Below are 15,004 nucleotides of genomic sequence, written 5' to 3'. Positions count from 1 at the left end.
GCTGGGAGGTTAAACCACATGTGAAGAATCTTAGCTCAGTGTGGGGCACACAGCGGTCTCAGAATCAGAATACGCCCTCCTCCGTCTTCTGTCTAGAGCAGGAAGCGGTCATGGTGATCAGGCGGCACAGAGATTTCATTTACAGCTTGGAGCAGAAAGCCTGCACATTCAGGTCCCCTGACTCCCCGCAGGGCTCTGTAGGTGACCGCTGTTCCCTCCCCACACCGCGGCATGCCTCTTCTCATCAGCAGTCGATATTTACTCTGTGTCTGAGCTGAGTAGAAGGCAGGCGCTCTCGTTAGATCTTCACTCCCTCTCCTTAAGACTGAGTATTTTCTTCTATTTTTCAGATGCAGAAACTGAGGCTCAGAGAGGTTAAGGAACTCCCCAGAGGTCACACAGCCGGTAAGTTGCAGAGCTGGGATTTGAACCCAGCTCTCTTTGATGCCAGAATCTGTACTCTTAATCGCCTTGTTTTCTGTGCCTTAAACCATGCTGAAATGACCGTCCTCCTCCACCCAGGCGTGGGAGGCCTGTGACTTGGTTATTGTCATATTTCTTCCGATGCCTTCTACAGCATCCAGAGCACAGTAGGCTCTCCGTACCTACAGGGTGATTAGAAGGCAGTCCTTTCTAATCTCACGCGGTCGTGCAATGTTCAGGGATAGGGATGTGTGTCTAATCATAGAAGAGTCTTGGTTAACTAAGCGTTTCCCCTTTTTGCCACATTCAGATGCATCAGCAAGTAGCCAACACGTGCAAATAAGAAATGCGTTATAACCCCGTTATAAAGGGCAGATACTCTATGCACAGACTGTATCTATAGACTATTTTGGAGATGAATGGGTCTTTCTTTGTGATTCCAAAAGCAGGACCCTTGACTTGGTGGTGGGAAGGAAGGCAGGGCAGGCGTGGAGGTGGGTCCAGCCTGGAGGCCCCCAGCACCTCCACCCCACATGCAGATAGGCACCCACTGGGTGCTAATGCTCTCCACCAGCCTCTGTCCTGCATCCTCACTGTGGCTCTGACCATATCCACTTTCTCCTCGTCCTGCTGCTTCTCACATCCCCTTTCTTCCATCTCCTCTTTCTCATCCTTGAAACCTTCTGTCTTCCTTTTCAGAAGATTTCCTAGAACTCAGTTTTGAAAAACCTTTGAGAATGAACAAGCCCCATTTAGTAACATGACCACAAATAAACTACCTGATTTGGTCTCCAAAGTCCTCAAAGAAAACCCTGGAGTCGGGGTGGAAGTGAGTGTGTCATTCACAGGCTACTAGAGTGGACAGTGGGTGTGGTCTGTGAAGGGCTTTGGTTTTAAAACCCCCTTAGGGGTGGTGAGGCGGCCCAGCCGCTGGGCCAGGAGTCCCCACCCTTGGATCAACCGGAAAAGCTGAGTTTTAGTAGCTACTTGTTGCCTGGGTGAGATTCAGTTTAAAGAAGATATGAAAACCACAGTCTAACGGCCATTGTCCTTGTCCAGGAGTCCGGAAAGCTGGTTCTAGGTCTGGTTCTGCCACATCACACTGTGTGGACTTTGCCAAGGCCCTCCTCTTCACGGGGCCTCAGTTTGCCCATCTGTACAGTGGGTTATGGACCAAGGCTGACCCTTGGCCGTGGTTTCCCAGCTGGGGCATCGGTGAGCCTTTGATGATGCTCATGCAGATTCCTTGTTGACAGGGAAGAGCCATGGGGGCAGAGGACTGAGAAGGGGGTGGCATTTGATAAAAACCACCCTATCCTCCATGCATACCCTGGTCAGGACAAACCCAGAGCCAGATGCACACGTGGGTTCAGGAATGAGCCTCCCGTGGCCGACAGAGGCCATCCTACTGTTCCAGGGAGGTCAGACGGAGGCTCCAGGATCTTGGGAACCAGACCCGTGGACCCCACAGCGGGGCCAGGCGCCTGCTCATGAGCTGTGTGCTCTGCGTTCTGTTCCTGCCACAGAGGAGCCCAGCAGGCAGGACTCACACCTGCTGGCCACGGCTCTGAGCCCTGTACAGATACACAGTGTGGTTTTGTAGTATTTTTGGTTTTGCTGTTTTTGCAGAAGCCAAAGGAAATCTGTAGGCTGGGCCCTGACTTCCTCTCCCTGAGGATGGCTGATCTGCTCGGGCGGGGACAAGCAGAGCTCAGCTAGGAGAGGAAACCTCAAGACACAAGGTCCAGAGTTCGGAGGGCACCAGCTCTGAGCAGGGTACTGTGGCCGGCCGTTCATGGGCCAGGCTGGTTGAGGTTGTCATTGGAATCATCCCATTCACCATATGAGAACACTGAGGCCCGGAAATGACCAAGTTCCCTCATTTTCACTGTGCGCACACCAGAATGAACCTCTGCTCCCTGAGCTTGGAGCACTTTTCACTCTGCCGTCAGTCCACACATATTTGTTGAGACCCTAACGCTGTTCTCAGCAGGGGGCAACACAGCAGTGAGGGACACAGGTTAAGTTCCTGCCCTCCTGGTGGGGAGGAGACAAAGAAGGAATTCAGTATACAATGGAGTGTCATTTTTCTGATTAAGCTATGAAGGAAAATGCAGCCGAGCAAAGGGATAGTGACAGCGAGACTGTCTTGGGGTGATCAGGGAAGGCCTCTCCTAGGAGGGCAGCTGGGCAGAAGAATGAATGCAGTGAAGGAGCAAGCCCTGTGGTTCCACCTTGAGAACATGTTCTAGGTAGAGGGAGGGGCACGTGCAAAGGCCCTGGGGCAGGGCATGTGCTTATTGTACCTTTGCACTCTTGGATTCTGATTCTCTATGTGCTTGCCTCCCCAGCAACACAGTTCCTAATCATCTCCGTTGTTCCCTCCATCTGTCACCTCCAAGTGTCTAGGGGTGTGGCAGGGAGTAGCAGTTGTGTAGCAAGAAAAATCAAACAGAATTGAATGGGGCAGAGAGAAGGTATATCTCTAACAGGAAACCGCTTGTCTCATTTCTTCATCCTCTTTGCACAGTTCACTCTTGGGTGACATTTGAAATGGTTTCACATTCTTGCTTTGCATTTATTCTCAAAATGTGTGTTTATACCAAGACTGTGGGTTTTCCGTGCACTGTAATGTACCATTTCAGGCCCATGCTTCCAAGCAGGGCAGGAATCTGTGGCAGGAATCTGTATTCCAAAATCACAGAAACAGAGCAAGAAAGTAGGTTGGAGCTGCACTGCTGACCTCAAGCTGAGCGCAGGAGAAGGGGCTCCAGCCCACAGAGCCTGGGGTGGGGAGGGGGGTGTGGCCGTTAGCAGGCTGTGATCTCGGGCGGGCCCGTCCCATCTGGGGCTCCGTCTGCTCTGTATCTGTGTTGGTGCTGATGTAGTCTAGCTCTTGCTGGAGAAGCTCATAGGCCAGGTGGGCCAGAAGGGACATACTTTGGGGGTGAGGGACCCCAGCTTCGAAGCTTGCTGCCACCACGTTCTCATTTACAACTTTGGACAAGTCACATCCTCTCCCCCCCCACCCCGGAGCCTTAGTTTCTGCACCTGGAAAAAAAAAAAAAAAAAAGCAGAAATGTGTGATGCTTCCCGTGAGCCTCTGCGATCCTGAAATGCCACGAGCCTTTGCCTCACAGCAGGCAGTAGTCAGGCCCAGGGACAGAGAGTTTCGGCGGCTTCCCTTCGATTCTGTTGACATGGGGCTCTTGGCAGGGAGGGGCCCAATGAAGGGGACACGACCTTGGCCGTCCTGCCTCAGGCATTCATGTAAAGGGCTTCAAATAGTCCTCACCTCTCCCTGATCTGAGACCTGGGTCTGCAGAGCCAGAAACTCATTTCCGGTAGCAAAGGAATATGTACCTTTCCTCAGGGCCCAAAAGGACTTATTAAGTCTTCTGTGAACTTAATCTCATTCAACTGGAAAAATAATAATCAGAAAGCAGTTCTGCCTGGTTACCATGAGTTCCTTGAAAGTTTCCCATGAGAAAGGGGCAAAAAGCTCATGTACCGTGAGGCTCAACCCTCCCTGCTTCCTCCCCAAGGAGCAGGGAGCCTGGTGGTCGACCAGCAAGCCCATCAGCATCATTGGGCTATCCACCTGTCCATCTGCCCATTAACAGGCCCCCCATGAGGGCCCAGGGCCAAGGGCCCAGCACCAGAGACACAGAACTAAATAAGACACAGTCTGTGCTCTCAAGGGCAGTTCAGGCTCAACCTGACCGTTTTCTACATTTGGTCAAACTCTAGAGACTCCATGACTGAGCTCGCTCTCAAGGTCACAAAAATATAAATGTTCAGAAAACTTTCACTTCTCTACGTTTTCTGTTTTCCACAACGTCTGCCCCAAATTCATTGGCGAAACACGTTCTATGTTTACTAACTAAAGCTAATGTCTCTCTTTGCTTTAATCAAATCAAATTTTCTTCTGGTCTGTTCCATCCAATACATCCCAGTCTCATATGAATTCTGGGGAAAAGGGGAAGAGAGGGAACCAGGGAAATTCGGGGGAAGATGATGCTGGAGACATGAAATTCACCTGCTGGGAGGCGACAGGAGACAGAAAGCCACTCACTCCATCACCAAGGACGTTTGGTTGATAACAGGATACTTTAAGATATGGAAAGTAGAAAAGCATGGGTGTAAGGTCTGGGGTTTGATTTTATTCCACTAACAAGCTAATAAGCTAGCTTGTTAGTGTTTCAGGGATGCTGGCAGAAGACCGGCGAGTCCTGGGTCAGAGAAGAGAGACTGGTATGAGGTGGGAGAGACCCCACTCCTTTCATGCCTCGAGCCTGAGCTCAGGGTGAATTCTTCTAAATTTTAGGGACGATTTTAGCTCAGTCAGTGCTTTCAGAGGCTGAGCTCAGGAAACAGAAGGGAGTGAACGTTCTTGGGACCAATTGCAGGTCATGGCTTGTCAGAAGGCACTTATTCTCTAAACCTGCTTATCTACCGATAAAATAGGAAGGAAATTGGCATCTGGGCATATTGTGGAGGCCTCGTGAATATAAGTTGAATCTGAAGAGCATGTACTTATTATTTGCATTAATATGAGGATGCAAACTCATTCTAATAGTTCAGTCTTCTAGCTTTTAGATGATTCCTTTTTTTAACTGAGATTGAAACTATTTGACGTGCAGCTCTAGTTCACAGCACACACGCAGACACCCATGTAGAATTCACCTGCCAGTATCTTCCTTGATAAAGATGTTGGTCATTCACTGGGAGAGGGAAGGATGTGAAGGTGAAAAGGGTCAGGTTCCCAGAGGGCAAAAGAATAGAGCCAGAGAAAAGAGCTGGGGCAGCCCCTCTTCAGATCATGTTCTTATGGATGAAAAAAATGAATCAATAGTCCATCTAAGAAAGAAATGGAAAATCTTATTCGAGCTAACCTGACGATTATAACCCAGGAGACAGTCTTTTAGAAAGCTCTGAGGACTGTTCCTCCCGTTAAAGATCAGAGCACAGGTATACAAGTTTTTGAGACAAAGGGTTGGACATTAAATGACGTATTATGGGCAGTTTACACAATCCAGGTCTACACGTCCAGAGCAAGTAACGGGTCATGGGTCATCGTGACCCCTTACCAGATTAAGAGGAAAGGTTATCTCCTAAGGAATTGTGGCCCTTTATGAGATTAAGGAGGAATGTTATCTTCCAAGGAGGTCTGGATGCGCGTGCACAGCACACACTAAAGGGAAGGAGGAGGTCCAAATGGGCAAAGAGAACTTTTGTGTTTAAATTTTTCTTGAGTTGCCATAAAATATGAATTTGATTTCATCGTCCCTCACTCCCACCCCGTGCTGTACATCTGGAGAGAGCTGTAGTTACCCCCATGTCCCTCCCTCAAACTCCAGCAGTCCCTGTGTCAACCTGGGATGCCGCCCCGTGGCTGGGCGAGGTCACCTAGCTGGCAAGATAGAAGCTATGGGACTCTCAGGTGGAGACCCTGACTGGTGTCAGGTGTTCCGCCAGACCCTGAGACATGCCTGGACTTGCCACCCTGGCCAGCCTCTGAGACCCCAGGAGAGCAGCCAGCCTCTTCAAAGCCCGCCTCTCACCACAGGCATTTTAGGAGAAGATGAAAGGACGCCTGTGTGTTTTAAAGCAAATTAGGCAGAACGAGAGATTTTGAAAGTGCTGTGTTCCCCAAGTTGGAGGCCCTTTGATGGGCAGCAGGGGACAAACCCTGAAGTCTCCTGCCCGCAGCCCTCGGGAGCTGGGGCAGAACAGCTCCGTCCCTGGGGCACACCTGACCACAAGGGGGGCATTCGCCATCTGGGGGTCAGCGTAGCTCGCTCTTTCCCTCTCTCCTGCTTGACTTGCCTCTTCCATTGCATAGAGGATAAGTAGTGGCTGTGAGTACTTTGCGGGGAGAGGCGGGGGTGGGAATAGTCCTGAGTGGGGTCTAGCTGGCAGGGATGCGCCCGCAGGGGAGATGATGGGCTCCAGCCAGGACTCCAGCTGTGGAAGCAGGTCAGGCTGCAGGGCACTTTGGTGCAGAGCTCAGGCACTTGGGTCCAGATGGCTTGGATCACCTTTTAGTGTCATTCTACAAAATGTACAGCCCTGGGCCAAATGGCTTAACCTCCCTGAGCCTCCATTTTTTCATCTGTAAAATAGGTGTATTAATAGATTCAACAAGTTCGCAGGAATAAAGCTCTTAGACCAGCTCTAAGAGCTGCACTCAGCCCAAAGTCAGGGCACAGGATACGTCTGCTCTTAATCGGATTAATACAGAGGACGGATCAGATAGGCTACTGGCCTGTATGGAGGCCAAAGCTTGTCCTTGTCTCATTCCTTTCCTTCAGGACTCCTAAGGCATGGTCTTTACTGTTTCAGTTTTGCACACAAGGGCTGGGTACGGCTCAGTGTGGTCAGGTGGCTCGTCCAAGGTCACACAGCTAATCAGGCTTTGGAACTGCAGCCCCCATCCTCTTTCCACTTCCCCCACAGGAAATGGATGCTGTCCTGAGTTGTGTCTCCATCCACTGCTTGCCCCGATGGGTGACCGTGAGCAGGTCCTTTAACCTGCCTGAGCCCCTTTGGTCAAATAAATGCTTAAATGATGAGCACTTATGAGCACTTACTAGATAATATTCGTTAGTTACAGATGTGAGAAGGGAGACCGAGGGGCCGGAGCTCCAGCAGCGGGAGAGGGTCATCTGGGTATTGCCCAGAGTCCCTAACATCTCCCAACTGGGAATAAGATACACATACCTGCAGGTCAGGGCCTCCCAGTAGGCACAGTGGCTGCAGTGCAGCTTTGACTCTGGGTTGAATCTCACGCCCATCCCTGGCCATGTGCCCTTGCACAAGTGCCCTCAGCGTTGGCTGTGACAGAGGCAGCATCACCCCCTTATGCCCTGGGAGAAGCACCCAGCTCTGTGCCCGGCGCACAGTTGTCGATGTTAGGGATAGGTCCCCGACACACAGTAGCACAGATTTCTTCAAGACTCTCCAGCTGTGGGTGCAAACGGAGAGATAGCAACCCGGGCATCTCCCTTTCTTCTGTGGCTCCGAGACCTCCTGCCCCCCTTAGCTACGCTGGGCTCTGGGGACATCTGCCACATCCTCCCACCGTGTGCCAGGTCATCCCTGGCCTCTGCTCTTACCCTGCTCGCTGGGATCCTGCTGCCCCAGCCTGGCCCGTGTTCTCTCAAACTTCCTGCCCTAGGCTTTCCCGGGCTTCCTGGTCTCAGCTGCCCTGGAAACTCCCTGGCCCCCATGACACCATCCTCGTGCACCTGCTCCAGGCACCCTTATTCTTGGTCCTCCCACTGGACTGCCGCATCATCCCTTGTCAAGGGGGCAAGGTCTCCCTCCTTTGGTCTCCCTCCTTTCCCAAGTTCCGGGCTCGGGAGGGAGCCCCATGCAGGTGGCTTGGGCCCCGAGTGCTGTGGTGTTGAATGGGCTGAGCTGCCCTTCCTTTCCTCCCGAGTGGGGCTTGGCTGGGGGATGGGGAGGGAAGCTGGGCCCGGGCAGTTTTTGGGTTTTTTTAAGTTTTTTTTTTTTGATGTGGACCATTTTTAAAGTCTTTATTGAATTTGTTACAATATTGTTTCTGTTTTATGTGGTTTTTGCCCACGGGGCATGTGGGATCTTAGCTCCCCGACCAGGGATCGAACCCGCACCCCCTGCATTGGAGGCAAAGTCGTAACCACCGGACCGCCAGGGGGGTCCCCTGGGCTAGGGTAGTTTTATCCCAGCGGCCCCACTGGACACTATGATACCCCTCTCACCCTTGTTTTCCGGGGATGGTTTGTGCCAGACACGTGCTTGTCTGGGGTCCCCGCCCATCCCAGAACACGGGGGGCGGGAGGTGCCGGGCTCCTCCCCACTTTGGCTGCTGGGTTTATCAGGCACTCCGAATCCCCGTTCTGGGCATCACCAGAGATCGACCCCCAACCCCTTCAGGAGCCTTCTGGAAGCCCCTTGTTAATCATTAGAGTGCAAATCTCCCCATGAAGTTAGGGGGCCTGGGAGGAAGTTATCTCTTTAAGAGCAGTCAGGACTCCAGCCATTCACTTCTGCAAAGCTCTTTGGAGTCAGGGGCCAACCCCGGAGGCGGGGCCTGGGGTGGGGATTCAGAGTTCCCAATCGGCTTTCCTTTGTCATGACTTTTGTGCCACCCAAATCAGGGAAACCCCTCTTTCTTCTGGGGACCCATGTCCTCCCGATGTGCTGCCTATACAGGGCAACTCCTTAAATTCCTGACCACGTTACACGCTTTGGATGTTGTGCGGATGTCTTTGGACTCCGAATTGAGCACCCTTCAGTCTACACACATAAGAAGATTTGTGGATTTAAATTCCTTTTGTGCAGCTCACAATAGGAAAATTTATCCAGCTCCTTCTCATATGACCCTAATCCTGATTAATCATGTTTCTTGGGAGCGCTTCTCCAAAGCACCTGCTCTGAAGCACTGCTTGTGCTTCCGGGAACCTCTGCTTTTTCCTCCAGCGCTCCCCAGCAAAGCAGCAGGCAAGAGGTACTAGGGTGAGGGGAGGAGGATTTGCAAGCCCTGGGGAGGGTTCTCCCAGCCTGCCGCACTTCTTGGGTGTGGGGGAAATGGGCAAATGGTCAAGTTAGTGCAGGAGTGGGGAGACAGCCCTCCCAAACAGGCTTCCCAAGGCGCCGAGACGGAGGCAGGGCTGCTCTCCAGACACTAGGGGGCGCTGTGTGCACCCTCTCCAGTCCAGACTCCATATGCTAATTGTGTCACTACTGTCTGCTGCTCACAAAGCATCATTGGCTCCCCATTTCCTTCATCCCAAAGTTCATATTTCTTAAGACTTCCATGACCAGGCCCCTGCCCACCAAAGTCACCCCTAAGAGCACCCTGTTTTCCATAACTGTGCCAATTGCCCCCATCACCGCTGCCTCCACCGTGCACTTTTTGGGAGCTGCCTGGTTTACCCCACCCTCTCCGTTCTCCTCCATCAGTGCTAGAGACCCCCTGTGTTCAAAGCTGGGCTCCATGGCCACCTCCTCCACAGAGGTTGTCTCCCTTCTCCCTTCGGTTATCACCAACACGCCACTCCCGCATCCCTGGGGCCCTTGGCGTTCCCTCCTTGGAAACGCTGGTCCCTCACGAGCAGAAAGTTATATGTACGAGCTGCCGTGCACATGATCCTGGAGCGGCCCAGGCTGGCTTCACCATCTAGCGGTGAGGAGAGGCGTGGCCGGTGTGCTCAGTGAGGTGTTACGGGGTCCTCGCGTGCCCAGGTGAGAAGCCAGGCAGGCTGGCACTGAAGAGCAGGCCTGGGAATCCACCCCAGCCCTCGGTAGTTGTGTGACCCCAGCTCCCTCTCTGTAAGATAACAGTACCTTCCCCACACAACCTGCAACTGTCTCGTTCCCATCCTGGCTGGTCCCTAGGAAGCTACATAGCCTTGAAGGGTACCTTCCCTGGAGATCCTCTGGGTGCCTTGCCAGATGTCCGGCACATAAAGAGTCAGATGCTGACACTGCCAGATGGGCGGATTGCATGGATAAATGGGGAGACGGTGGCAGCTGCCTCATCAATCCAGAGACAGGATGAAGGAGACACTACCAGTGGCCACCAGACCTGGTTAGAGATGTTCTAGGGGCCTTAGTCTGCAGGAAAAACAATGAGGATTCTCTCTGATATCTGGATATTTAACTCCAGCAGAAGTCAGAGAGTTGACAAGTGGGAGAGAGCAGGTGAAACGGTCACAGAGCGGGGCTCAGGAGTGGGTGGGGTTCAAGCTCCAGTCACTGCCCAGAGCGGCCAAGGGCTAAAGGGGCCTTGCCCTGTGATTCCCCTGCGATCCAGTGGGAGGCAGTGTTGGGAGGTGGCTGGTGGGTGTCCCCAGGGAGCCTGGAGGCGGGGCTTGTTAGCACGCCCCCTAGTGGGAACTGGAATGTGGTGAGCCTGGAACTTGAGCGGTGCCCACAGGGAGCCTCCCTGCCCCCAGTTCTCTCCCTGCCCCAGACTCCATGGCATGAGGAGGACAAGCAGGCCTCCCGATGGGTGAGTCCCAGGCAGTGTTGGGAGCAGCATGGTTGGGAGGATTCCAGAAAGTGCAGGAGGAGGGAGGGGAGCCGGGGCACAGGGGGATCCAGCTGGCCTGCGCCAGCTCTTCCTGCACATCCTCTGAGCTGCCAGGGCTGTTCTCAGAGCAGCTTGTTTCTCTGGGGAGAGGAGTGGTGGGGAGGCAGGGCTCCCTGTGGGCCAAACCTCCAGGTGGTACTGCTTGCAGGATGCAGATGGGGAACTCAGAGTGGGCCACCGAGGGCAGGTTAATGCCAGGGTGATTCTCAAGGGCGTGGTCTGGGATAGGGAAACACCAGGACAGTGTGGTCCCTGGGAGTGAAAACATTGGGGTGTTTCTAACCTTGGGGCTGAAGAGGCAAGAGGACAAGGACAGAGACCCCCAAACAGAGCCATTGCGTGGAGAGGGCCGCTTGACAGGAGCCAGCGGCCACCAGGTCCTGGCTGCCCCCCAGGGAGGGGGCCAGGGCCCTAAGCACCTGCCCTCAGCCCCCTTTCTCCCTCCAGTCTCCTTTCTGCGTCCCCATGGCCCAAAGCCCCCAGGGAGCCCGCCAGCGTGGGAACCCGTGCGTGCAGCCCTTGGGCACAGAGCAGGGTGCGAGAGGCGGAGAGACCATCTGGAAGAGAAGTCAGGGTGCCCGGCTCACCTCCCGAGACCCCGGAAGGCCTGGCTGCACACATTCGGCCCTCCCTGGCAGGCAGGGCAGGGACAAGGGGTGGCACTGCAGGAGGTGCTGTGCTGTCATTCCTGGTTTTCCTCCAACTGGTGTGACTTAGGCAAGTCTCGACCTCCCTGAGCCTGATCAGGAGACCCCATGGCTTCAAACCCTGCAGGGGCTTCCCATGGTGCCTGGGATGTGGCTGCAGCCCTTAGGGGCCCGCCAGACCTCGCCTGCCCGCCCCCAGCCCCAGCCTGCATCTTCTTCTCTGGGTTTCCGCTTGACTTGACCTCTCTTTCAGTTCCTTCGGCCTCACCTGCTCTCCTGACAGGCCTTTGCACCTGCAGGTTCCTTTGCCTGGGGACCCTTGCTCTCTGCCTAGTTACCGGCCCATCCTGCAGTCCTCCGGCCACTACCGCTTTCTCGGGATGCCCGCCGGCTCATCCCGTGCTCTATCCCCCATCGCCCTGAAGGAGGCCGTGTCATTTGGTTCTCCATGGGAAACATGTAGGACATGTAGTACAATAGCTGTATGTGTATACGCAGAGACGAATTTTTGGGAATCGGCTCACGCTTTGCGGGTGGGGCTCGCAAAGTCAAGATCTGGATGGCAGACCTGCAGGCCGGAGACAGGCAAGAGCTGATGTCTTGGCCTTAAGTGTGTGAAATCTGTAGGGCAAGCCGGGGGGCTGGAAAGTCAGGCAGGATTTCTGTGTTACTTTGTGTCACGGCCTGTTTGCCTCTCCCTGGCTGGGGCCATCTCTCAGGCCTCACCACACCAGGCCGGGCTTCTGTTGGATGACGTTTTCTGGAGGGACCTGGGTCTGACTGCAGCCAAGGCTGGTCCTTCCTGAGCGGGGCCAGGAGACGGCACAGGAGCTGGCCCAGGACGGGCCGGGGGTGGGGGGGGCCTGGCTGCCAATTTTGTGTGTGACTCAGAGGGTGGGGATGGGCTGGAGGAGCTGACCAGGGAGAAAACAAAACCGGGAAGGGAGGGTTCATATCCGCTGCCTGCCAGGCCCTGAACTGGCCGCACGCAAACCCTGTTCAGTGCTCGGGCTGCCACCATGGAGTGCAGATGGTCACTGGCCCTCTCTCTCAGCTCAGATGTCGCAGGGCTCAGGGCTGGGCCACCACCCGCTGGGCTTTCCCTTGCCCAGAATCCTGGCTCCTTGGGCAAGTCGATTGACAGCTGTGGGCCTCTGTTCCCACCTCTGAAAGAATGGAGCTGGTACCAGTGCCGTGTGACTGTCCAGTACCGTGGTTGAAACAGGGTCGCAAGGAGAGACCCTCCATGAATGGAAGGTGGCCCCCGATAATAGATTAATTCGTGCCCCGTGCGGCCCCCTCAGAGGCAGGGATGGTTCTTAACCCCATTTTCTACGTTAGGCACTCGAAGCTCAGGCAGTGCCTGTAATGCCCCTGGGTTACAAAGGGCTCGGTGCTTTTAGGATTTTCCGGCAGCGTCCCACCCCTGGCTGCAGCAGCTAGACTAACTCCTGACCTCTGACCTCTCCACCTCAACCCCTGATGGCTCCATCTGGGCCCATGACACCCTCTGAGCTCCTGCCCTGGGAGGTGTAGAAACAGCCACGCTAGGGCAGCTGCGTGAATACAGCCGGTTCCTTATAAGGGGCCACGCCCGTCTTGGAGTTGGGAGCCTGGTTCCCCTCTGAGCTCTGGACTTTGCTGTGTGTCATTGGATGAGTCACTTGCCCTTTCTGCGCTCAGCCTCCACAGCTGTTAAATGAAGTGGGGCAGAAATGAGAGGGGGCAGGTGGGAGTGTCAGCTGGCGTTCCCCGCAGGAAACCGCAGGAGGAACGCTAGTAATCAAACCTAATGTTCGGGGAGCAGTCGCTGTGTGCCATGCACAGACCTATGAGCTTTCCCTGCACTGACTCGAGTCTTTCTCGGCCCCACCCTGTGAGCTGGACACTACCTTATCCCCATGTGATGGATGACGCTTCACTGAGGCAGAGGCTTCATGCAAAAGGATTTGGTTCAGGGGATCTGGTGCTTATAAAGTTGTTGGAAAGGTGATGGGCGGCATATTGGTCCTGATGCTGCAGGCTGGGGCCCAGAGGCCAGGAAGCCAGCACAGAATCGGAGGCTGCCCTGCAGACTAGGGGGTAGAGGGAGGCAGAGGGCCTGGGTCCAATGCTCAGGCCACACAGCAGCCTCCGCCCCTGCGGGAGGGAGGACAACCTGCAGTGTTTATCCTTCTCTTATTGGCCGATTCTCAACTGCATCCAGAGCCCTCCGGTCAGCGGAAGCTGGGAAATAGAGTTTTTAGACATCCAGCCCCTGCGGCACAGGGCCGAGAGCACAGAGGGAGGAAAGAATCCCCAGTCCCATAGACACTAACCAGCAGGGGGACCCTGCAAACAGAAGGAATCAGGATGCCCCAAAAGCCCTCACAGGCACACGGATTGATGCGCTGAGAATTAACCCTTTGAAGAGAGAATCTGGGCCATGTGAATTACAGATACCCCTTATGCCTCTAGCCCATTGACTGCTTTGGGACCCCCCTCACTGCAGGTTCTCAGAGGTAGAGCAGAGAGCAATGAAGTACTGGTTGTCCCGTCCCTTGAGGAATGGAAGCAACTAATGAAGCGAGTCGGAATCATAATTTTCGTAATTCCCCCGGTTGGTTCTTTCATGCCTGATTTTGTTTGGTCTTTTATGTAACCCTGTCAGTAGGGCAAGCCAGGGACTCTGTTGGACTTTTTACAAATGAGGAGCCTGAAACTTAGGGAGGGAAGAGAACTGACATTTATAATGTATCCTCTCTGTCCCGAAACCAAGCTGGTCACTTTTGTGCAAATAATTTTTATCCTACAGCAACCCTCCATTTGGGCATTATTATCCCACCTTGTGGATTCAGAAACCGAGTATTAGAGAGAGGCAGTGCTTTGCCCATGAGAACAAAACTGGGAATGGGAAGAGTTGGGATTTGAACCCAGGTATGTCTGGGCCATCTTTTATTCCAACAACCATTGGCCATGACCCACTGGCACAGAACCAGAACAGATGGATTCCTAGTGTCCAGTGACCAGGGGCTGCAGAACAGTGCAGGAAAGATTGTTCTTTTTTTTTTAGTTTATGTTTTATTGGTCACTTGGAGCTCTTTGGAGATTTTTTCTTCCAGGTTTATTGAGATATAATTGACATACAGCACTGTTTAAGGTGTACAGCATAATGATTAGACTTAACATACATCATGAAATGATGAGCACAGTAGGTTTAGTGAACATCCAACATCTCGTATAGGTACAAAATAAAAGAAGTAGGAAAAAATGTTTCTTGTGGTGAAAACGCTTAGGGTTTGCTCTCTTCACAACTTTCCTATGTAACACACAACAGTGTTCATTGTCTTTATTGTGTAGTACATCACATCCCTAGCACGTCTTTATCTTACAACCGGAAGTTTGTACCTTTTGACCTCCTACATCCTGTTCGCACTCCTCCGACCAGAGAGGGTGGGAGGAGTGGGAACTGGTAACCACAACTCTGATCTCTTTTTTTTTTTTTGCGATACATGGGCCTCTCACCGTTGTGGCCTCTCCCGTTGTGGAGCACAGGCTCCGGACGCGCATGCTTAGCGGCCATGGCTCACGGGCCCAGCCGCTCCGTGGCATGTGGAATCTTCCTGGACCGGGGCACGAACCCGTGTCCCCTGAATCGGTAAGCGGACTCTCAACCACTGCGCCACCAGGGAAGCCCACAAATCTGATCTCTTTTTCTGTGAGTTTGTTTGTTCGTTTTGAACTATAATTGACCTACAATACTATGTTAGTTCCTGTTACACAACATAGTGATTCCATATTTCTATACATTTCAAAGAGATCAGCATAATAATTCTAGTTGTGATATGTCACCGTACAAAGATATTACAAAGTT

The 15,004-nt window shown here is 53.3% G+C and overlaps 1 protein-coding gene across 4 annotated transcripts in view; it reads left to right on the top strand.

Annotated features, from left to right (window-relative positions):
• Nucleotides 1–15,004, top strand: part of ST3GAL1 (ST3 beta-galactoside alpha-2,3-sialyltransferase 1) — an 87,944-nt gene that overhangs the window by 44,734 nt on the left and 28,206 nt on the right. For 3 of the 4 annotated variants that reach the window (XM_033419753.2, XM_049700325.1, XM_049700327.1), the window contains exon 2: nt 351–405. The gene's annotated coding sequence lies outside the window, so the exon portion shown is untranslated. Of the gene's footprint in view, nt 1–230; nt 251–350; nt 406–15,004 lie in introns of those variants that run through there. The other variant, XM_049700326.1, reaches the window with a different exon arrangement.

The sequence above is a fragment of the Orcinus orca genome, chromosome 17 (assembly GCF_937001465.1).
Source record: "Orcinus orca chromosome 17, mOrcOrc1.1, whole genome shotgun sequence".
Lineage (NCBI taxonomy): Eukaryota > Metazoa > Chordata > Mammalia > Artiodactyla > Delphinidae > Orcinus > Orcinus orca.
The sequence above is the reverse complement of the archived record's forward strand: the minus strand, read 5'-3'. Positions and strand labels throughout refer to the sequence as shown.